The sequence below is a fragment of the Sinohyriopsis cumingii genome, chromosome 5 (genome assembly GCF_028554795.1).
Source record: "Sinohyriopsis cumingii isolate HCF-2022 chromosome 5, ASM2855479v2, whole genome shotgun sequence".
Lineage (NCBI taxonomy): Eukaryota > Metazoa > Mollusca > Bivalvia > Unionida > Unionidae > Sinohyriopsis > Sinohyriopsis cumingii.
The window spans coordinates 49,902,100-49,928,756 of NC_142965.1; the positions used below are offsets into that span (position 1 = coordinate 49,902,100).

Below are 26,657 nucleotides of genomic sequence, written 5' to 3' on the forward strand. Positions count from 1 at the left end.
AATGGAAGTGTGTGTATTTTACAGAGAAACTGCTTGCATCATTAGGATCAGTTTCTGACACATTTATTGTCAGACCATGCCTAATAATTCCTCAGCTGTCTACCCTGTGCTGTGCAAGACAAAGTCAAAAAACATTTTCTCCTAGTGAACACATATTTCATAGACTTTCACCATGTCTGTCATTTACATTTTGTAGCATATTGAACAAAAAACTTGATTTAGACTTTTAAATTAAATACCTTGAAATCCTTGAAAATTAATTAAGTCTTAAAGTCTTTGAAAAGTCCTTAAGTCATTTTTGTTCCCTATTAAATTATTTCAGACCCATTTTATCATACAGTACCTGGAATATTCACATGATCATTTCATCAGTCATTTTGTTGTGTTGCTGATAATCTGGTTTTTCAATTTTTTGGATTGTATCACTTGTTAGTCCATGTTAATATATCTGATGTTAATATTTTTACCGTCTATATTTGAAGTCTTGGAAATATATTTTTTTGTCCCTGGAAAGAGTTTTTCAGTTGAAGCATGCAAACCCCAAATAAAACTCAAATCATATCTTTAACTCAATACAACTGAAGACTTCATTAATGGTCATCACTCTTATTGTGACCATATTATTTTGTGTGTCCTGGTCACTTGTCCACTTGAAATGTCCAACTTCGTACCTAGTACAAACCCCAGCAGTTATCACTGGCCAACATGCTTTTTGTCTAATATGGCACCCATGTGACACCTTTTCATCATCCATCACCATTTCCAAGTGAGATACCTACTTACCCATATACGGAATTTAGATCCGAGTGCTTTGTAAGCCGTAACTGAAAACAGTTACTGTAACATTAAACACATTTATTCAAAATTGGCATCTTTTCATTTTTCTGCAAAATTTGTATCAAACATTTAATAATGTTACTAATATTTTCTGAATTGCTAAATAAGTATAACTTTCTGCCAAACCCACTGTGATTGTATCATCAGTATGCATGGTTTAGTTAAGATTTTTCAGTTTGAGGAGATCCTCGCCAGAGGGAGCTACTAATTGTAAACAGAAGTTTTACAGTGGTATTGGCTATGTTGGTCAGCCTTTTTTTAATATAAAATAGCTTTCTGTCATTGGTAGCAGCTTTTAGAGTAAGGACAAACATCTTAATTAATGAGAATTTGTGAAGTTTTGAGATGAAATAAATTATAGTATTATATGTGAATGAGTCAGTTGTATTCTTTATTTTGCTAATATTTTTTTTTGTTTCACATCAAGAGTCAAAAGCAAGGGAATCAGACTACTTGCATATATATATAATATATATATATATATATATATATATATATATATATATATATATATATATATATATATATATATAGAGCAGTCCATTTAGTTTGGTTATTTTATGGTACAGAAACACATGAAAAATTTTTAGACACAGAGTAAATTTTTTAGTCAAGGACACTGCACAGTAGCTTACCCATGCTGATCTCTGGTTGGATTCAAAATTGTACCTTGTTGGTCTTTGGTCCAGCAATCTAACAATTGATGGCTACTGCCTCCACCACTTGCCTCTTATGACATGTGGGATTGTGCTTCAGACATACCCAAGCCCACAAGGGGTTGCCTTTGGTACATTTTGATAATAATTTAACTTTGTTTACATCACATGAATTATTGAATAGACGTTTTTTAAAGATTGTAGGTATACAAGTTGTTATTGTAAAACTTTGACAAAACACATGATTTACAATGTTTGGTGGAGATGGACATAATCTTAACTAAATCTTCACACTGGTCAGTGGTTTCTCATTTTTCCTTATGAATGTCTTGTTGATGATTGGTAGAATTTGTGAAACTAACATAATAATATCAAAAACATTCATTCAGTGATTGTGTTAAAAAATTTGAACATCATCAAATTAGGATTAGGACAAACATTATGAAATGGATAAATGTGCAAAATAGTTCAGAGGGTGATAATTATGGACTATTAAAGTGGAGAGAATCTATTGATCAGAATGATGTTGAATTAAATATAATTTCTTCCCATTTGTCTTTTCAATCTTGTTTTTTACATGAGAGAATGAAGCCATTGTGGTCATAGAGGCCAATTTACACACTGATTACTACCAGTCATTATCTGAACCAGCATCCCTTGAATAGGTATTCTAACTTACACTTAGTGGAGAAATAATTGGGTAATTTCTTTTTATTAATTAATTTCCTGAATTCTGACATTCATGGAAAGTGAGATGAATTTTTGAATAGTGAAGGGACAGAATGTGAATGAAATTAACCACACAAAAAAAAAAAAAAAAAAGCCTCCCATCCAAGCATACATTATATGTGATGGATGGAAGGTGTTATTGGGTTAAGCTTGAGGCTGAACCTGTATAAATTAGCATTTTTACCCTAAGGCTTGCCTTCCAGGTGCTCTTTAAAGATATTAAAATTATGTGATACCTGATATAAAACAGCCATTGTCCACACATAAAGTCAGTGTTCAAATGTACCCATTTTTTGTTGTCTAATTAAGAAAAACAATGGCACAGAAAACGTTGTTGGGAGAGACTTTACTTGCTCAGCCTCAGCTTACTCCAGTAATTCCCTCCATCCATTACATCTAAAGAATGCATGGATGGGGTCCATTACTTTTTATAAGCCTTTGGCGTGACCTTTATTATATAGTGTGTTAAAAGGACAACACAAAAAACCTGCACTAAAAGCAACTAGTCACCTGGTATGTTAAGCCACTTGTTTAAAATTTATTTGTTAAAATTATTTACTGTAAATAATTTATTTATTTATCTGTTTATTTATTATAAATTAAATTGGATGATGTCCAATCTGCCATCTTAAGAATTCCCCACAGGGATGATATAATTTCCTATACATATCTGATGTTAATGCTGAATGATGTGAATGGCTTTTAATATTGCACTTCATTTCCCATCAGTCAACCACATTAACAAGGTACTTGTATCCACTTTAAAGTGCAGAAAGAAACAATCCACTAATCACATTTTGTAAGATTCGGGTCTGTTGAGATAATGTAAACGTGTGTGCATTAGACTTAGTCTTTCCTCTTAAAAAGGAGAGATTTTAAAAGAGTAGCTCTTTCCTGCCAGCAACTTTTGAGTAAATTCGGAAAATAAACTGAATATTTGATGCATGCATATTATAAATGTTCACATTAATCAATATTTTTGCCCGTGGTGATGTTGCAGATTACTAAAATAGCCACTGTTTTCATTGAAGTCGTTAAACTCTACATTCTGCAGAAGAAAGAAATTCAGACTCAACCACATGTCTGTTTTACTGTCATGTCATTTCTTTTTTTAAAATGTTTATTTTCGTAAGTGGTAGATTTCATTTATACAATGGTATATGTGGGAGATGGCCATGATATTGTTATTTTTGTTCTACCATCAGTGGAGTCACATGCACAGGGGCTAATATCATTGATTACAATTTACTTATAAATCATATATATATATATATATACACATACAAGTACAGTCACACATTTCATAGAGGATATTGTCTTTTGCTACATAAATGTTGGATATATTTCAGCATGTTGTATTATACATGTATCCAAAACTTGCTCCAGAATCGAGCTTTAGAAGATTAAACTACTCACTCTTCAGCACCCCACCCCACCCACATTATCATAAATTCACCTCACGTCATATACTTTAAGGCTAATGATATAAAATATCAGTGATTTAAGAGAGCACATGGACAAATCTGTCACAGTAAAGTATTTGACTCTATCTGAGAACAGTCCAATTCAGCAATATATTCACAGCAGGTTTATCGTTGTTGTCAAGGAGGTAAGTGGAAATAACTTAAGTAAAAGAATCATGCAGTTTCCATTTCTTTGTTCTAGGTCACAAAATGCTCATGTTTGTTGCTACAGTTAAATTTACTTCTGTAGGGAAAAACAATCAAGCATCATGTATCATGATGGGAAATTGTATATTTTCACATGTAAAGTTATATATTTTTCACATGTGAAAATATGGAATGAAAAAAATAAGATTTTTTTGTTGCAAACAGATTTCTTTTATTTCACGCTCAAGTACATAATAGATGTATGATTTATAGGTAAATTGTAAGGAACAATACAAGCCGCATGTATTTCAAAGTCCGTTGAGCACCAATTATAGGTAATCCAGGCAATCATGTCACATGCTTCGATTTATACACAAAGTTTACAGCTTTTGATAGAAGTGCAGTAAGTAGATAATCTTCAGAATACAGTGGAATCCTGCTAAAACGTGATAATTGGGGTCCCAAAAAGTGGATTGCGTTAATAGCAATGTCACGTTAATGCTGGGTTTTACAGTATTTTACTTTTTCAGAGAACAGCGCATTGGCACATGAACGTCATGGTATGCAGTTCAGTGATGCATGTAATTCCATTGAAAAATTGCATACAGATTTAAAATATTCAGTAATTTTGTCACAGATTATTGTGTCTGAATTCAGTGTCTAATGTACTGTACACTGGCTATCCATTCGATCCAGAATCAAACACAAAATTTGTTCTCTGTGCTACGTTTCACTGTCGGACTGCAAGAACAAACTTAAAGACCTAATAGTGTTTCCTACCTGAAACATTCTAGCATGTTTTTTATTTTTTTAATGTTTTTCTAATTTCATGGTGTTTGTTTTTGTAATAATATTATATGTTTTTTATCTTATAGGTGTTGTCTAATGTTGTAAAGCGCTTAGAGCTTCTAAAGATTAGGCGCTATACAAAGTCCTCATTATTATTATTATTATTATTATTATTATATAGTTTGAACAGAGTATTAACCACAGGCACTTGATTCCAGGGTAAACTAATGGGTACACTCCCCAATTAACACATGTTAAGTGTTAATTGGTTAGTGTACATATTAGTTTACCCTGGAATCAAGTGCCTGTGGTATTAACACCGTTTACTTACCAGCTGATATTGTACCGTTGTAGCATGCAGTTAATCCATAATACATGTACGGGTAATTCCTTTGCAGAAATTGCATACATATTTAAACTATTTAATACTTTTGTCACAGATCATTTTGTGTCTGAATTCAATGGGTAAAATTAACAGCAAAATTATGTTAAGAAAGACAAAGCACATGTGTGGTTCATTACGTTCCAGAGTCTATGAACAAGACCTGTACAAATTTCTTACTGCTAAAATGTTCTCGTATGCGTTTCGGTGTACCTTTATCCATTGTAAATTCCCAACAATTAACACTTGTACACATTTTCTTTTGAATGAATACAGCAAGAATAATTAACAGTCAATGCATGCTTTCAGCATGCATATAACATATACTTCAGATTTTGTGAATATCAAAAGAAGTGTGTGAAAACTACTAAAGGAGGAGTTGTTACCCACTTGATCATTTCACGACGATAATTTTGCTTAACTACTGATATGATGCATTGGTCCAGTGGTTGGATTTCTGAACTAGTGTTCTTCAGGAGATAAGAGACTTTAATCTTGCCATCACAACTGACAAGATTTTCTGTTGGGGGGTGGGGGTGGGCAGGGAAATTATCCAGCAGTAGGAGAGCTTTTTTCCTCCTGCTTGAGTTTTCGCAAATGAGCCCAAATAGCTGGAACGAATGTTTTATGGAACCACTCTTAAAATATGGAGCTATTCATCCATGCATTCTTGCTGTTAGTGTATTCAAAGGGAAGGGCCTTCATATTAACATGATGAAAACATCTGGAAAACTTTGATCTTTTTTATCATCAGAGGTCTGACTTTGTGGCTGCCAGACTTGGTGATGCAAAACAAGAGATTGACTTGGTCCTTCCTCTTTTTAGAGCCTTCTTGTTTGTCACTATTAGTCTTGGTTGTGAGGGTGCGATCAGGTAATATTTTAAAGCATAAACCAGTCTCGTTGCAGCTATAAACTTGATCAGCTGTTAAAAGCAATCTTCCTCCAGCAACTTTATAAGCTCAGTTGGGTAGGAATTGGCAGCCTCTTTATCAGCTGAGTAGATGTCCAGCCTGCTGTTACTAGCCTTAAATTTGGAGCCATCTCCATTGAGCTATCAGAATTTGTCCAGAAATGGAAACTCATTTTAAGTGAGCCTGGACAAACCATTGGTACAAGGCTGAATCTAGGCTTTTATCATTAGCACACTTAACCCTTTTACACTGTAAACCAGTTTCCTCTTCGAGAATGTAGGGTAGACTACGGAGCTTTTCTTATGTTTCCAACCCTGCAGAGTGGACTCGTTAACACATTAATCCCTAGAAGTTTTTGTCGTTTTTGTCTGAAACTCGAGTAGGAAACACATTTTGAAAGCTATTTCTGAAATCCTAAAATACCAACTTCCAGGTGATCTTCCAATAACATACTGCCTAGTTGTGTTAGAACATTGCTTTTCATTGGCTATTTGGCTCACACCTGAGCAGAAGGGTAAAATTTGGAGTTCCTTATTTTTTTATTTTTAATTTTTTGCTTAATGGACCCATTATTTTTGTAAAGTGGGTGGTATTATAGAAAGGTAGACAGATGTAGCTCTACAATGATACCAAATAATCTGGAATATCTAGTAGCACTACAAAATACAGATGGAAAACCTCATTTTTTGGACCCAATATTTTTCTACCCAAAATTTGCCCGTGGTCTCGGATCTAAGGCAAACCGGTATGAACTGGAAACAGACAGATGAACCTTTGCAAAAAGTAGGATAAGATGGGCACATGGATTAAGAGTGGTCTAGATAGAAAAATAATGTCTCCGTTTAGCAAAAAAACAAAGAACTCCAACTTTTACCCTTCTGCTCATGCACAAGCCAAATAGCCAATGAAAAATGATGTTTCTAACACAACTAGGCAGTATGTTAATGAAAGATCACCTGGGATTTGGTGTTTTCTGATCTATTCAGAAATAGCTTTTAAAATGTGTTTCCTACTCGAATTTCAGGCAAAAATGACAAAATCTCCAGGGGCTAATGTGTTAAAAACACTAACTCATTTTGTAAACTAAGGTTTATATCGTTCTGTCTGCCTCTCTAATTTCAGTGTATCACACCATTATATCTATTGGGTATTATATCTCTGTATATTTCTTTTTCTGACCATAACTTTAAGTCCTTTTATGAAGTTTCTCTGTTAAGTTCCCATTTCATATCTCAACCTTGTATCTTGTTCTCCTCTCTTTTCTCCTCTTTTGACTATTGTCTTATATATATATATATATATCATAATCCAAACCCCCTTTCCCCACATACAGAATATAATATACCATTACTAAATGAAGGACAGCCCCTTCCCAGATTATGCCATAACTAAATGGTATTGAAACAGCATTATATTTGACCCAGTTCCACAGGTTAATCAGAATGCTTACCTGTTTACCTTAATTTGTCAAAGCCTTCCTGAAACCCAAAAACTTGACCTGATACTGATATGTTTTCCAACTCTCACACCCAACTTGTATTTCTTTCTATGATGCTGACCTAGTCACCTAGATATATCTTTGCTTCACCCACATCCATCCCATGTATTCATATATATTCCATGTTCTCACATCCAACATGTTGCATGTTAGAAACCTGATATTGTTACCGCTATTCTGTTTTTGCCTGCCCATTCAAACTTGTATATTTTACTTTTTCCAATACTAAAAATCCCTTTGGTCATAGAGCTTTTAAGTTTATAAAATTTTTGTATGCGAATGGGATTTGCAATCAGTCATTTTCTGTTGTTCCCTATCTTTCAAAACTGTATCGTGGTCCACATTTCTCAACATTTTAAATACCCATATCCTAAACGGATTAAACAAATGAGTAATGCTTTACACATTTCTTGGCCAACAGCTTTTGCATTTAAGGTGTTTGGCTGATGTCAGCAAGGTGAGTGATCGCATGCGAGTTTGGGACCGTTGTATTGTCACAGTGTATAAAAAATATTTTCTTCTAAGCAGATTCTTAACAACCAGAGCTCAGATCTTTCACTTAAATTACCTTGAAGTCCTAAATCTTGCAAAGTAAGATTGCAAAGCCATCAAACTCTAATACAAATGAAGGAGCTTTCATTGTTTCACAGAAAAGTAAATTGACAGGCGCAATTTTCATTTGAAAAATGAGATTTTGAATTGCTGAAAATTGATTTCTAAATTTGGACTATTGCTAATAAAACTTAGGAAACAGAGATAAAATAAGCATTCACCAATCATGTCTAAATCTTATTAATTCAGTTCCAAACCTGGTAAGTTAACTGGATGCCCAATGTTCATTTTTGTGTGAATACAGATTTAATTTAAATACTTTACAGAAAACTAGGGAGTGTTTAAGTTGATTGCAAGATATATAAATGGTTGAAAATTGCTTTTGAAATTTAGGTTTGCTACCCAGTTTCTAAAGTTGGACATGCTGCCTAATTTCTGAAGTTGGGCTTGCTTCTGTGAGGCACCGTAGCGGACAAAAGCTGGTCAATCAGAACTTTGCTGTTGAAACGTTAATGTTGTATGTCCAGAATTCCAATTTAACGAGCTATATCCAAAATGCTTGTTCTTAAAGTTCCATTTTCTCAGTCTAGATTTTAGATTGAGCCCTTTGAATTAAACAGTAGTGGTTGAAAGTTATATTTTCTATGTCGAGGGCTTAGATTGTGTCATTTGAATTACATAGGGGTGGTTGAAATTTCAATGTCATATGTCGAGATTTCCTAAATTACATATTGGTTCAAAGAGTTTATGTTGAAAGTTCCATTTCATATGTTGAGTATTTAGATTTCATATGTTGAATTACACAGTGCTTGTTGAAAATTCGATGTCCAATGTCGTGTTTTTAGATTGTATCTTCTGAATAACACAGTGGTTGTTGAAATTTTAATGCCATCTGTCATGAGTTTCTATTTAACATGTTGAATCACATTGATTGTGCTGAAAGTTCCATTTCATATATTGAGTTTTTAGATTGTATCTGTCGAATTACACAGCGGTTATTGGACATTTTAATGTGCTTGTCAGAATTGTTATTTTCATATGGTGAAATAATGTGTTGGTGTTAAAAGTAACATTACACAATGGCCACTTTAACAATTAAAAATAATATTGAGTATTAAGATACATTATTTGTGTATTCAGTTATGAGGCGCCATTACATTTCATGGAATTACAGTTTGAAATTACCATTCACAGGTCGAGAATTATTATGAATTTCTTCGCTAAAGGATGCTGTCGTGAACAGACCAGTTTATATTTTAAACAAGAAGGCTGCTTCTCGTTGCTGTGAAATTCAACAGATGAAATCTAAATACTCATCTTATGAAATCGAACTTTCATCACAAACAGTTGCATACAACGTGTGAATTAGGGATTCATGACATATGATATTGAAATTTCAACCACCGCGGTGTAATTCAAAATGTGCACTGTATAATGCCAACATAGGAAATAGAACGTTAAACTATCCCTCTATAATTCAGCATATAAAATCTAAAATCTCGATCTAGAAAATGGAACTTTAAGGACATGCAATATGATCCAACATGTGATATTGGATTTCTCTACATGTGACATCAAAATTTCAACAGCAACTTTCTCTTTGGACCAGCTTTTGTCCACTACAATGCCTCATATTGCTGCCATATTTCTGAACTTTCACTTGCTGGTGTATTTGCAGGTTTGTGCCTGCCACCTAATTCTGAATCTGGGCTTTTGGCATAATATGTGGACTAGGACTTGCTACCATATTTGTGAACTTGGGATTGCTACTTTAGTTATGAACATAACTGCTCCAGTGGCCTAGTGGTTAGAGTGTCGTCTCGGATGTGGGAGGTCACAGGTTGGAACCCCAGCCAAGTCATACCAAAGACTTATAAAAATGATACTTAAAGCCGCCTCACTAGGCACTCAGGCACTTAGCGTTAAGAGGTTAGTGTTAGGACTGGTTGGCCTGGTGTCAGGATAATGTGACTGGGTTGGACATCATGCTACATGTCTGCGGCATGATGCCCCAGTGCTAGATATCACTATAAACTGTAACAATGCAGACATTGTAGCGATCTGACTGAAAAATTGTTAAAGCTACATTAAAAATCTAAAACACACGCACACAGTTCTGAACATATAGGTTTGCTGTATTTCTAAACTTGGTCTTGCTACTATATTTCTCCTATATCTACAATTAAACCCACCTTTCACCACTTTGAGGAACCTATTGTAGCAGACTAAGATCTGGGTGAGGGAGGAGTGATTCTTCCAAAATAAGATCATCACTTCTGACCCTTAGATGAAAAAAAAAATTGGCAATCATTCTTCATGGTTGCTACCAAAGTAAATAATTTTCCCCCTATTCATATGGTTCCACCAGAATGAAAAAGATCATTAATGGAAAGAATTATTATGAAATATCTACAGGTATTGCTCAGGGCTTTCCTCAATTTTCATAAAAGGTGGCCGTTAATGAAAAACAAATGAATGGGTAACAAGGACAAGACGTACAATTATATATATATAAATCACAACCTCGTGCATATAATTATACACTCACACAAGAGGTTATGAAATGGAGAGTGAAAATTTAAGAAACTGAAACAACTTCCGTGACTTCATCTGTAGTTACTATCATTGTCGATATATCAAGAAAAAAGAAGAAAACAAATATTGTCACTTTTTTGAAAGAGTTATGAAAAATATTGTACATTAAACTGATTAAAATGCTGCTATATTGTGCCTACATACAGCATATTCTTTCATTTGTGTAAGTGCCATTAATTACCAACCAACCAAACAAATTTCCTTTTTTTGCTTATATCCAATACCAATGTTTTTGTTAACCTGATATTCTCTTCCTCATTTCCATAAATGTCATGAATTAATGATAGCTCTACTGTTCTTTTGTTTTAGTGCCTCTCATTACCAATGAATAATTGATGTATAGCATTGTAACTAGTGATGGTCTGCCCATTTCAATTAGTGTTCATATATTCAGTTGGCTTTCCTGTAGATTGATTATTCAGTGAATGTGTCCTGAGTACCTGTCTTTGCCTGTGTGAATAGTGAGCAGTGTAAAGCAGATTCTGCCATTATATAAACTTTTTTCCAGTAGATCAGGTTCTCTGCTGTTCAGATTTGTCATGTGATTTTGAAAGATTAGCATAGGGCAATCACACCGAGTGTTCAGGCTGTTATGTATATTTAATTTGCATTGTTTATTAGCGGGTTTTTTTTTGTTCATTATTTTCTATGGATAATTGTAGTTTGGACTTGAACTTGTCCAAAATCAGGTTCATTTTCTACCCAACCTTAATCATTCATTTTGGTATTGTAAACATGTTTATCTCAATCTGAGTCCAGAACATTGGAAATTCCCCATGAAATGCTGGGTCTACCTGCTGTTTACCACATTTGGTATTATTATTTTAGTAACAAACCTTCTAATTATAACCATGATTTTATCTTGTCAACATTTTTAACCTTTCAGAATGAAATTTGCTATTAGGCAATACACATGTGTTGCTTATTTTAATAGAAGATGCTAAATGTTGTTGTTGTTGGGTTTAATGCCATTTTTCAGCATACAATAGGCTATACATGGCGGCCAGTATTAATGGTGGAGGAAGAACCCGGGAAATCCCCAGAAAGAACCACCGACTCTCGAGAAACTACTGGCAAGTTTTTTCACATACCACTTTGGCTGAATCCGAGACTCGAACCTATGCAGACAGAGGTGAGATGGCAGTGATCTGTAACGGAAAGTGCTTTAGACCACTCAGCCACTCGGGGCCCCAGATGCTAAATGTGATCAGAGGTCAGATTGAGGACTGTATAGTCTTGCTTATGTAGAAATTATTTATGCTGTAAGATAAACAGAATCAGTTTTATTGTTGTGTCCATCATTTCATTTGGGCTGTAAATTATTTATTTAAATTTATTAGTTCAAGTTACTTTTCTCTGGAAATATCAGTTAAGTGCTCAGAAATAACTTTCTTTGAAACAGAGACATAGAGTTATAGTGAAATTCAAATAAGGTTATATTCTTGGATTATATTATTGTGATTTATCAATAGACTATTGGCACATGACTATGATACAGGCCATCACAGGCTTATCTACACTTCCAGCATTGGATTTATTTTGGAATACTTCTAAAGTTTATTCAGAATTGTAATCATTGGGTCTTGTGTTAGAAATTCTAGGATTATTTGGAATTTGATTAGCAATGCCATAAGTTCTTTGTACATTTTTCACTTTGTAATCTAAGGAAATAAATTATTTGTTGAATTTTACAATTGTTGGTTTTTGCTCTTTTCTTTTACGTGGTTTAAGACCATAGAATCGTAATAAGGCTATCTTCATTTGTCATGAAATTTCAAAAGAACAGCATTGGCAATGCACACTGCATGTATAGGTTATAATCATTTGTCTTGCAGTTTCAAAGCAATGGCATACTTGTGCACAGGCACAGTGTTCAGGCAATGTTCATTTGTCTTTTGATATCAAAAGAGTGCTCAGGCTAGTTTGTAGTTGTGTGCCAATAGTGTTATTTTAATTGAATATGATGTAATTTCCCTGATGGGTCAAAATGACAGAATTTGATTTGGTTTGATCTTTTTACTTTTTACTTACAAGGCAGTTGGAGTAAAGCAACTTGCCTAAGGAAACACCATGGTAAAGTTGGCTGATAACAGTGTTAGGATTTGAACCTGCACCATTTTGGGTGCTAGTCTGGCATGCTAACCACTGATGAAATATTGGAATACATGTACTCCAGTTATTATGTTAATGCATCTCATAAAAGTATTACACTTTATGCTTTTATACCTAGTATATTTAAGTATGCTTTATTACTTTAAATTTTTATGTATTTTATTTTCTCTGTTGCATTTACAATAGTTTGTTTATTACTGCCTCAGGGGAGAATAGTATATTATACATAGTTTCCCTAATCAAATAAATTAATAATAATAATAATAATAATAATAATAATAATCATATTATTATTATTATTATCAACCATGTCTCCACACGGATGAAACCAAAAGTACTTTTTACACTTCACGATGGAAACAAATCTGAGACAAACCCTTCCATCTTCCACAACTCTTATCATGAACTCCTCGCCGAATTTAAAAACTACAAAAGAATTTATACCGACAGATCAGAGGATGAGGAAAAGGCTGCCATAGCCTTCGTTAGTGGAAAACACACAAGTTTGCTTACCAAATGGCACATCAATTTTTTTTGCCGAAATCAGAGCAGTACATCTTGCTCTGCAATATGTCGAAAACAAACGTATTTTAAACAGCATCATCTTCTCCGACTCCCCATCAGTACTTCAGTCATTACACAGTAGAAAACTGGAGAACCCATTGTTGACCAAGGTTCTCCTCAAAAGTACTAAGCTGAGTACCTCCCACAATATTGTATACTGTTGGTTACCTAGCCATGTTGGTATTAAAGGTAATGAAAAAGCAGATCGCGCTGCTAAAATGGCCCTAACCCAAGAACCATCTGATTTTAAAATGCTGTATACTGATTTTAAACCTGGTATCAAAGAAACTTTACGTCAGAAGTGGCAGGCATCATGGAATGAAGCAGTGAATAATAAACTTCATGCCATCAAGCCAACCCAAGGAGAATGGACTCCTTCCTACAGAACCATCTGTAGGGAGGAGGTAGTCATTGCAAGAATTCGAATTGGTCATACGCATATAACCCACTCCCACATACTAAAAGACGCAGACCCACCAGACTGCGTTTCTTGCAATGAACCATTCACTGTTAACAGTGTATCCCCTAGGGGTGCAAGGCTGAGAGTCAAAAATCTCATTGGTGTCAAAACTGGGGGGGTCAGACTGAGTAAATAACAAACTTTGGTCTCAAAGCTGGGGGTCAGATTAAAAATTTCGGGGTCTCTGAAGCGCAAATGAGGGTAAAGTGAAACACTGGTTAAGCACTTTATGATAGAGTTTTTTTACCTGCAACCTATGCAGGATCAATATTACAATGTGCATGACATGAAGGAACTTTTTGATTCAATAAACATCACTTGTATTGTGAAATTCCTGAAAGAAATAAACATTTATTCCTAGCTATAACTTTTATGCCATCACCTAGAGCATTTTTATGTAATGTATATACCGTCCCTTTTTTCAATAGCTTTCCATCTGTCTTCATTATCATACACCATTTACATCCCCCGTTGATTGGGAAGCTTTATTTTTTACCATTACCATCTTACCATTTTAATTTCAACTATTTGGTTTTGATATCGCTGGTCAATATGAAACTTTTTATAATTTTTAAATGATCATACATAGAACCTTTTGGCGCTAAATAGCCTAACAGTGCTGGTGGTTTGTTAAAATACAACCAACCAACCAACCAGCCAACCACACGGATGACAGAAATCTATGCAAACCACATATGAAGTATTTTATTTATTACTGAACTCAATCTGTGATTGTGGAATTTCTCCTAACAACAGATTGTTTGGGCAACACATCAGTTCTGTTTAAATGTGGCACATATTCTAATATTTTCCTTCACATTTTTCATGCTGAAACAATGAAAATGTTGGAACCAGTCTTATTCCTTGATAAGTACACCATATAAACCAGGTATGATGTAAATTAGTTAAGAAAATATCTGCATGCCTAAGACCCAACCACATGCAGAATCATAATAATATATGGATATCTGTTCTTATGATTGGCTTATTTTTCTATCAGCCTATCACAGACTATGTTACTTATATATTAGAACTAAAAGTGACATGCATATCACATATGTGTGTGATAAAAAAGGAGACATGTTATGGGGGTTATATTATTGTAGTGGCAGATTCAAAGATCATTATTGGCAGAACCGAAATAAATCTAGTACTTTTAGTTTTTATGTCTGATAACATATACATACATGTAATACATACATGTAGTTATTCCCTAGCTTTATATCTAAAATATAAGGTCAGAAATGGAATTTTCATTAAAAATCTGGAATTATTATCAGTTCATTGGTCTTCTTCATTGGTTTTTGAAAGTACGGTATATTCCTTGTTTCAAATTAAATAACTGTCATTTACATTAAAGTTTAGAATATTCATACTTTCATTTTGGTTTGGTGATCATTTGTTCCAATGCATCTTAATGGCAGAATCAAGAACATGTTTAGTTGGGCTACAATACCCTGTTTAGTTTGTGTACAATACATTGTTTGATTGGGCTAAGCCCGTTTTGAGGTGTTTTTGCATATACTGTATATTCCATATATACTCACAAGTCTAGTAAAACTGGAAACAGCAAATATCCAGATCTGCCATTGCATAATGTGCCTGCAGACCAGGATCTGTATTGTTTGTTTTACTAATTACTCCTAACAAACTGCAGAAATCTAGATCTGCCAGCTTATAATGCATCGGCAGATCTGGGTCTGTCCAATTTGCAGTTGGGTTTGCTTTATAAGTGAGTCAGTATGGTAAATCAAATTCCGAAAACCTTGTTATACTACTTGAGAGACCGGGACAAGTTCGTTCCTTATGTCTTGTTTGTTTATAAAAGTAACATTCAGAGTCAGCATGAGAAACACCTTTCTTCCTGATACATGGTCAGAACGCTCAGTCTGCCTTTGAGGTGGCATTGATGGAGCCAACATAAACATATTAAGAGATAGAAAATTACAGTATGGATCTCCTAACAAAATTCCAAGCAACATTCACTAGAGTCAAACAAAATGTTGAATTAGCTCAACCAAAAACAGAAATTTTCATATGACCAGAATGCCAGAGAACATGAATTCAGTGTAGGCAACAAATACTGTGTATATATTCAGAGCCAGTAAGCCAGGTTCTCTACAAAATTGTTACATCTGTTGAATGGCCTACATAGAATAATTGCAAAACATAACCAGTGAAAGTTTTGACAATAAACTAAACAAAATTGTGCATGCAAAAATCCAATGAAACTGCTTATTGACACATATGCTTTCCCCCAGATCCTGTATTACGTCCTTAGGCACCAAGTGTTAAACACTATGACGGCGATGCTGTGATTGAAAATAATTACTAAAGAGCCAGAAGATCCAGAAATTGTGGAAATATGAATGTCAAAGGTGGAGGTCAGAAAAATGGTATTTAGTCTAGTATAGATATTATTGTAAATTGCCTGGGCAGACCCAGAGATGGTATTTTGTCTAGTATAGATATTATTGTAAATGGCCTGGGCAGACCCAGAGAAGGTATTTTGTCTAGTATAGATATTACTGTAAATGGCCTGGGCAGACCCAGAGATGGTATTTTGTCTAGTACAGATATTATTGTAAATGGCCTGGGCAGACCCAGAGATGGTTTCATCTCAGCTTATCCAGATCTTTGAGGAAAAATACAATCATTATTATCTTCTACATCTAACCTGATCTCAACCAATGCTCTGCTGCAACTCTACCACCTCCTTCTCATCTCACCTCCTGTCCCCATTAGCATAATTATTTTTAGCTTGGGTCTTAAGCACTGTGACCATCATTAGCTTCATAATCAGCTTTATAAATATATGTAATGTGCTTTTTCCGCTTTTTTAAATGCATATGTGTGTGTGTGTGTGATTTGGATTTTTAACGTAGCTTTAACAATTTTTCAGTCATATTGCTATGATGTCTGCAGTGTGGCAGTTTATAGTGATGTCCAGCACTGGGGCATCATGCCGCAGACATATAGCATGAGCTCCCAGCCAGTCACATTATCCTGACACCAGGCCGACCAGTCCTAACACTAACCTCTTAATGCTGAGTGCCCATCGAGGTAGATGTTTTGTAAGTCTTTGGTATGGCTTGGCCAAGGATCGAACACACAACCTCCCACATCCGAGGCGGACGCTCTAACCACTAGGCCATCGGAGTGGTCTTCAATGCATATAAAAGTTTAGTCAAAACTATTTGAAAATGTATGAACAATTGAAATATGTGTACATCTGATCTATTACCCCCTGCCAGGGATCCAAGAAGGTGTGAGTCAAATATGAACTCCTTGCAGATGACTAATTCTAGCCCAAAATTATAAAGTTTTGTAAATTTCCCACAGTTAGCAAAGATGTGATAATGAACAAAAGGACAGATAGATGGACAGACATTGATAGAGGTTACAGGGCCTTCCATTAGATTTAAAGTTGGGAGTGAGTTGCCAAAGTAGGCAGTCGGTTTGGGGGTCCTCCCCCAACGGGAATACGAGATTTAAAAAAAAAAAAAATTTCTTCAAAGTAGCTGGGTTTCAAGTAAAAGTATCAAAGTAAATAACATAGCACTCAGCTGAAGTAAAGCCCTAGGGTATCACAGTATCCTGCTGAAGTGTGCACACCTAAAACCTCTTTCCTATTACATGTATTATATCAGGGTATATATTTAGTATGTCTTATTGAGTTTAGATTGGAAGCAGTCATAAAAAATGCAACATTTCTGTTGATTTAACACCACATTAAGGCAATAAATTCACATTTTGCTTGTGGTGTTTACAGGAAAGTGAGACTGAATAATTGCGAATTTGGCTATAGATTGGCATTATAGATCCAGCAGAAATGTACTGTATGTCAACACATGTGAGTTGACTTTATCACTGACATGATTTTGTTAAGTAAAGAGACTTTTTAAAAATATTTTTTTTAGTGATTTTATTGTTTTATACGTTCTCTTTGAAATGACATCTCTAAATTCATTATGCAGGCATATTCCTGGGATGGTCAGCTGTCAGTTTGCCAGAAAAAAGTAATATATACAGTTTAATTGAATTTGTTTATGATCAGGCAACATAAATGACCAGGTTCAGTATAACAATGTAAAAGTTTGATTAATGTTTGGACTATGGGGTCTTTTTATTAAACTGTCTATTACATTTTCATGTGGACTGCCATTTTTCATTATGTGGACTAGTATTTTTCATTATGTGGACTTGTGTTCTTCATTATGTGGACTAGTATTTTTCATTATTTTTGCATTGCATCTTATAATCATATGGGAGTTGACTCAGCAAGAGAGGATACTTTTGTCATTTTATGCTAAAGAAAGTTTTGGACTTTTATTTGATCATTAAACATTAATTGCAGTAAATTATGTTTTTGTTTTTTTGTTTGCAAAGTAGTGACGGATTCATTTGCCAAATAATGTACTTGATGTGAATATGCTAAGGCCGAAAACCTATACAGCTGAACCCTGAGTTACATGCTCACATTTTTCAAATTTACATTGAAAAATACATTATTCAGTCAACTTGAATTCCATTCGTTTAGCCATTTACAAATCCTAATTTAGTTTTCGAGTACTAATTTCACTATTTATTAGTCTTCATTAAAAAAAATGAAATTACAAAACCTCATATGAAATCTTAAAGTCGAAATCATGCATGTTGGTGGATATCTGTTTTAGATTGTAAGCATATTGTAGTTTACTTTCATGACAGTATTGTATATATTTTGGAAGATACAACTTGTTTGATATGGGAATGCTGTATGATTGATAAGTAGACCAGAAACCTAAATCATAGTAAACATAGCAAATGGAAGATATAATTTCATAGTATTACCAGACATCATATTAGAGCCGTCTGTTAAGCAGTATTGTTCTGATTTTGAGGTATTTGGGTAATGTGTGCATAACTAAATGTAGAATTCAGCCATAATTTTTTTCAAGGATTTATTATTTTTTTTAAAAGAAGCAATTGGCAACAGTTTACAAACTTGAAGAGAGAAAAAAAAAACATCAGGATATTTGGGAAAATCATTTGGTTTCCTGTATAAAATCTTGAACAGCGTTGTAATTAGATCAGAAGGGAGTTGAGATGGTAGGTCAATCTTCCCAGGTAAAACTACCAAAAATACTCTTGTAAAAGTCTGGTCCAGCTGCAGACTGCCCAGCTGTACATATTCGAAGGAAAAACCTTGGAGTATTGGTTACTGACTTTCCGAGGTAATAGTCCAAGGACAATTTTTTTTAAACCAATGTCCAAGGTTTGTATTGTCAAAGGATTTTTGTAACAAATACTCTGAGATTTCTTAGGAATCCTCGGAGATGTCCATGGTTTTCAAACATTCTGAGAATTTCTTGGACATATTGTCCAAGGATTCCTAGGACATATCGTCCAAGGTGTCCTCGGACATATCGTTCTCACTGTCCTCGGACATATTGTCCAAGGTTTCACGGGACATATATCGTCCAAGGATTCCTTGGACACCTACCTGGCATAAAACATCAGACCAACAATAATGAAGCAGATATTACAAAATATATGAATATATTTTATTTTTAATTTGTTTACCACATACAAATAAATTTTTTAAAAGGTCCAAATATCAAGAATGCCCATTCAAGAATCCTCTGTTGCCAAATTGTCCATTTAATTTTGAAAATCCATTCATTTATATACTGGTTTCATGATGGTTTTAGCACTTCACTGATTTTCTTGTTTATCATCGCCTCTTTGTTATTCTGCCATTTCTTTTGGATCAGTTCTGTAAAAAGAAGTATTGGTTGAAAATATAAAATGTGATGAATTAATAAAACAAACATTATGCATATAACATGACTGTTATTAGCAGCCTTTAATTTACAAATCATGTTTGGAAACCTTTACTTCTGAAAACAGGGCATTAAACTTAAAAATGCTATATTTCTAAAAGTAACTGTTTTTTGAATTTGGGACCATCATTCTAAACTTTTTATAACAAATATAGTCAAGATTCTATTCTGTTCCTGGCTCAATGCCTGACAAGTTCAAACTAATGTATCATAATTTTACTGTATACTCCAACACTATATTATTGTGGGCTCTATAAAATTGCGGCAAACAGGATTTTCAGATTAATTTTGGATATGCGCCATCTATCGGTTGTTTACAAAGGTAAAGTTGTAGGTAGTAAGGACACATATTTTTTTGTGCAATTTTCTCTAAAATGTCAACATTTTTTTATAAGTTTACAATGAAAATGAATAAACATCACATTTTTGTAAAGTGCAAGCATTGATCATACAAACTCCAGTCAACCTTGCATTGGCATTGGTTACGAAATACATTCAGTGTATCGTCAGATGTTTGATGATTATAGGTCATGTACTGATGGTGACACACATGTACTTACACAGTTACGCTTGAAATTTCATTCCAATATTGACCAGAATTGACAAAATGTTGCTTATGATCCTACTTATCCAACACAAATAGGAAAGCAATAATATTTTTAAATTGGTAATATTTCAGTATTAATAATAACATTAATAATAATATTAATAATTCATATATATATATATATATATATATATATATATATATATATATATATATTTCTCTGCCCACATTGCACTTAAAATGCAGACTAAGTGAAATATATTTTTTCATTTTTAATTTTTGTCGTTGTTATCATGGATTTCAACTTAACGGACAGAAGCATATTCAGTTGAGTCATTGCATCCTTTATTTTGGTGGAAATATTCAGCCAGTGCAAGCGTGGACATTCCATCTTATCACTAAGTTGAAATTTATGTTTATTATAATATATGTGTGTTACCATACACAAGTTAGGTTCATACTGCAGTAACATAGAGTTGTTCCCCAATGGTACTGTAATCTGGGTCAGCCGCCATATGCAGTTTAATTTACATTTACATGATTGGATTGACCAAGATTTTTTAAAGGAATTGATAGAGGGAAAGTCAGATAAACTTTACAATTTGTAACAATGCAGTGATAACAGATCGGTTTTAATATGCACGGATAACATTAAGTACCATGATAATGCAGCATTCCAGGCTACTGTAATCAACCCTTAAAGATACAACACAATGCTTGTTGCTTATAAAGTTTTTAGATAGTTTGAAATTGCTGCATCAATTTATCTTACCTTGGACTTGTTTGGCATTACTGTCTTAGTCTGTTTTGGTATTGCCATCTTGGTGGTCTATTTTGTTGCTATTGTCTTAGCTGTTTTTGGTGGTTTTGATGATTGTGAGTTCACAGCTTTACTTGTTTCAACCCTAAATTTAAAAAAAAAAGTGCATACTTTTCAAACAATATGCATTACATTCCATGCCATTTACTAGTGATGGGAATTGATTACTTGGGGAAAAAATACATATATTTACGTTTATTGCTGAAAAAGAAGTGTGGTTTGGTATGTTGGCCTTTAAAAACAAAAATAATAATCATTTTAATTAAGTAACCTGACATCTTTTATAAAGTTAAGAGATCAGTGATGCTTGCAACATGTAAATTAGAGCATGAGATCAGTATCATGGACGCCATATTTCCTTTTCAATAAGACAGACAAAAGAAATCCAATTTAAGTAATATTTAATAACATCAACATATGACATGCATGAACATTAATCGTTTTAATATGGTGCACAAATTTGCACCCAAAATGAAGGGCATATACTGTCTGGGTTTGTAAGGTGATGTGATGACATGAATCACTACCTCATATCTCAAAGTAGAATGCAGCAGCAATTTCAGACAAATGCATGATAATATGGCAGGCCAGTACAATTACTTAAATTATAAAATACTGTACTTAACGAAAAGGGAAATAAGTAATATAGCTTTTCATCAGTATACTGAATCAGTAATGAATCTGATTGATTAGTTTGTAGATTTTGTTGCAGCCTAATAATCTATTCGCATGGATGTTTGATTCTATTCTTACATGTCTTTAACACTATTCATAAACCTTTTCTTCTGATGTAATGCACTATAATAATGTACACAGGTATTCTACGATCCATTTTCGAGTCATGAAATATTGTTCTGATTTTATTGTTCTTTCAACGATTTTAAACATGACTTCATTTTCATGTACAATAATAACAATACATAATTAAAACCATTAATTCTTTGCTTCTAAATTCAACTAATGTTAATGGGTTAATTTGCTTTGCTCTATTGAAATGGGCATAGTAAAATAATTTTTGTCATTGAAATTAGAAAAACAGCAACAATAATAAGAGATTATTATTATTATTATTATTTGTATTATTGTGATTATTATTATCATATATATATATATATATATATATATATATATATATATATATATATATATATATATATATAAGGATTAAACAATGCATAGAAGCAGAAACACCCAGTCCAATTTCCATACCATTGTTTCATGACAATTATTTTGTTTTAAAACATCCCTCTTCTACAACACATACAAGCTATCAATGAGATAAAGATGAAAACTGCAAGATTTACTGAACGCTGTAGGCCTACATGTTTGTCCAAAACAATATGGCTGACGGTGTAATGCCTAGTTGGTAAATGACATCATGCAATCAGTTTTTGAATTAAAATCCTAGACGTGTTACTTGTTTTGGTAATGACAGACATTCATTTTAATAAACTGTAAAAATATGTTCTGAGTAAATATAGAAAAATCTCTATGTGCACAGTTAAAACAGACCAAGTCCATTTCCTAGCAAAAAAAATTCTAAGTCTACATTTCCGAGCCATGTCCAAGCTAAAAAATGACTAAAGTAAAGTTCTTATTTCTGAGCCAAAAATAAATCAAGTTCTCATGTCCAAGGCTTTGTCCAAGGTATTTCCTTCTTTTTTTTTGATGTACGAGATAATGACTGAAGTTTGCTTAAAAAACCTTGGACATAATATCAGCATTGTCCGAGGTTTACCAGGTTTTCCTTGGAAAACCATGGAAAAACCTTGGACATAGGTTTTAGGTCAAAATTCCAAGTATAACCTCAGAAAATGTACAGCCACGTGCTTGGACATGAAATTTGTTGTAAAAAAATTAATACACCAGCAGCTCTGGGTCCATGCCCTTTGTTAGGAGCACTCTGTAGAACAAGCAACATAGACCCTTATCTGCCAGCACCTCATGTGACTGCAGATCAGGGTTGTTGTTATTTGCTGTTGTACCTGACTTACTTGTGAGTATATATGGTGTGTGCAATTTGATCGAGTTTTCTTTATATATCATAATGTTCAGGCTACCATCCTTCTTGACATTGCTTGTTCCTGCTGGGAATCCATTTTTATTTTACTGCCATGGTCTATTTGTACATGGTAGAGCTTTGCAAAGTCAAATTAAATGGACTTGTAGAGATTATAGACAGGGTTATTTATTAAGAGTTGCCTTCATTTGCAATGCAGATGCAGACAGTTTATTTGATCATTACATGTTTGGTTGGCTGTTAAATTGTCCAAGCTTGGATGGGGATTAGTCAATTGGCGATGAAAGTAATCCATAGTCGTGTATGTTGGTCACGTTGCAATCAGTATGATCTGTTAATTTAAAGGTACGTTGAATATTTATTATGGATCAGTTATACAGACAAGATCAGCATTCCTCCTTGTTTGCATGACATTAGCTACAAATATTTCTACATAATGGTAATTCAGCACATATTTTTGTACTTGGATAAATACAGTATGATTGAATTGGACTTTTTGTTAGGGTTTACAAGAGAAATTTAAAAAACCTTTCATGAAAGATACTAGTGAGAGATCAAGTTTAGTAAAGTTGTATGAAGTTTAGTTTCTTTGGTTGGTTTGATGTTTTAAGAAAAATACAGTGAGCCATATTATTTCATTAATACGTATTACATATATTATTTCATAACATATCTTGAACAATGAGAACCGTTGATTTTTCATTCATCAATACAGTTTTGATTTTGTATAATAATATGAAACAAACATCCATTCATTGATAAATGTGATGTAAAAATAAGCCAGTACACCTACCATATATACTAACAAGTTGAGTCCAACTGCAAACTGCACAGAGCCAGATCCTTTGTTGCATAATGTGCCATCAAATTTGGGTCTCTACAGTCGGTTAGGAGTAATCAGTAGAACAAACAAGATATGGCCTGGTTTGCAGGCACATTATTATATGGCAGATCAGGATCTTTGTTGTTTGCAACTTGACTTACAAGTGAGCATGTACATCATTTAAAATCACATATATTGATACATGTAATGTATAACTAATACACCTTTATCACATCATTTGAAAACAAGCATCTGTAAATTGTTTTAATGGGCCCATTTGCTTTCCATTTCCAACTCTTTTAGTATGTATTGATCCAATACATAAACATACATCTCTATATGTTGGCATGTAGTGCTGGCAGACTGTCTTATTGCCACCTATTTACTAAAATTAACATGATAACAGTGTTTCATCATGAAAATGGTTCCATCTTTTCTGCATTTTACCAACTTTACTAGCAGTGTAAGTGTAACTTAATGTGTTGTCAACCTTTGACTGATTAATTATCAGCACTTGTTCATCAGTAACTGAGAGCAAGGAGCTCTGTGGTTAGAGCTTTCTTTAAATTCCAATTTTCATTGAAGGACCAAGATGAAAGATGCCTATTGCAAAGCCAGCTATGATGCATTCTCATGAGGGCCGTGCATCATATAATTCAATCATAGTACCGATATTGTGCTTCCTTTATTATGATGGTGTCTTTTACTTTGTGAATTATTTTTTTCCCAGTGGAGTACTAAACACATGGAAATTTCCCAAACTTGATAGCTAGCAGGGAATGCAATACATTAGAGGATCACGTTTGTGCAATAACCAGTCAATTCATGGAAGTGTGTTTGTGAACAGTTTTTTTTATCCAGTTTTGGTGGATTGTACATAAAGTGCAGAAGTTACAGTAAATTTTCATGGCCTTGTATCTTCATATTAGTTTCTCATTATGAACTTTTAATATAGTGAGAGAATAGATACTTAGAGGAATCGATAAATACTTCTGAATTCATAGGTGAAGAATCTAATTTGAAAGAAAGCACCTTTTCTAATTTTACTTGATAAGGATGTCATATTTGAACATGTGCAAGGCAGGATGTAATTTGCAGAGGTGAGATCTGCAGTTTGAATTTTTGACAGAGTAACATTACTGCAAACAATATTTCTCACTTTTGAATGCATTTCCTTCTTGGGGACACATCTCGTTACAAATTGTCAGTTTTAATAAATGACCCCAGACCGTTACATGCTGGAGCAGAAATTTATCATTGTTTCACTCTGTTTCTGACTATAGTTACAGGAGTATACAGATGGAATTGACCTGCATTGCAGTCTCTTGATTCTTTTGAAAAAGTGAACAAATGCAAAGAAATAAATTTTGCTATTGTGTTTAAATAAGGTTCAGTTGGAATATATTTGGTTCATAGGAATGAAATATTGACTGATATAATCCGTTAATAGTTTTCTCATGACAAGTGACTTCCACCCTAGATTGTCTTTGATTCTTTACTCAACTAGACAAGATACAAAAAGGTTTATAAATCAACTTTAAAGATATCATTCTTGCAGAGGTTCAAAAATATTTTTCTTGAATAGCAATTACCATGAAGGAAGCACTTATTGATTTTGATTCTGCTTATGTCAGAGACTTTTGAATGGATACAAACATTTTACCTTGTTTTGAGGCAGGGTGGACATAATACATGGAATTGTGTGCATTATTTGTGTCATGAATTCTGAGAGAAAACTGAAAACCAGTGGGAAGATAGTTTTTGGATCAAAGGCCTGGCAGAAAGAGAGATTGATATTGATTCATATTAATTTCTGTCTGTAGGGAGTATATGGACCTTTTTCTGTGAGTATTTTCCTGAAGGATGATTGCCATCTACCATGGTTAAATATATACAAGTTGAAAGGCTGGCTATCAGGTTGAAATTAATGAACAATAAACAAGTGGGATCTGGGCAGTAAGGCCAGAGTTATTAAGAGAAACATGAGGAAATCAGTATACACTGGTTTGCTACTAATTGTGTGAAATGGATAATATTTGAACTGTGGAAATGCTAACCTTTTTTGTGGGAGGATCATTCATGAGTCCCTGAGCAACGAAAACATGGAGAGGTGAATAATTTTGACTAATTATAAAATTTTCACAGACCCCACATTCTTGTTACTTTTTCCACGTGAAGTTCAAAATCCAAAATTAAATATGATACTGAAATTAGCAAAGTAAACGTTATTAAAGATTCTTAAAATTTAAGGACTTTATTCCCATTAAAGGTTCAAAATATCAGACTTGAAGCTTGAGCTTCTTTCTCACAAAAATTTGGGGACCAGGTTTAGAAGCTGGGTCTAGAAAGGGGCCACAAACTGGCTATGTCCGAGGAAAATAGATTTATTGAATATTGTTGGAATAGATATTTTCTGTTTTTTCTTTCAAATTTGCGGGGCCCCGAGTGGCCGAGTGGTCTAAAGCGCTCGCCATTACGGATCACTGCCATCTCACCTCTGTCTGCATGAGTTCGAGTCCAGCCTCGGCTAACGTTGGTACGTGAGAAAGCCTGCCAGTAGCTTCTCGTGGGTCGGTGGTTCTTCCCTGGGTTTTCCAGGGTTCTTCCTCCACCAATTATACTGGCCACCATGTATAGCCTATCTTGTGCTGAAAATGGCGTTAAACCCTGCAACAACTTTCAAATTTGCAGTGGATAAAAAAGATAAAAAATAATGAAGAGATAATGTGAAACATATGGTAATACATTTGTATCACCCATCATTATTAAAAAGCATGGTCAAGTTTTAAAAATGCTTAGGTGGTAGATCCATAGGACTCTGCTGATCCCCTTGAAGTTGGCATGAAATATGGTGCTTAGCTGTTTGTTCATGAATTTGTTTGTTACCCTCTCTATATCTTGGAACTTATTATACCCATACATATA

General features: G+C 33.9%; 1 protein-coding gene across 10 annotated transcripts in view; it reads left to right on the plus strand.

Annotated features, from left to right (window-relative positions):
* The window catches only part of LOC149799133 (peripheral plasma membrane protein CASK-like), a 397,425-nt gene that overhangs the window by 125,885 nt on the left and 244,883 nt on the right, over positions 1-26,657 (plus strand). The window lies entirely within an intron of this gene.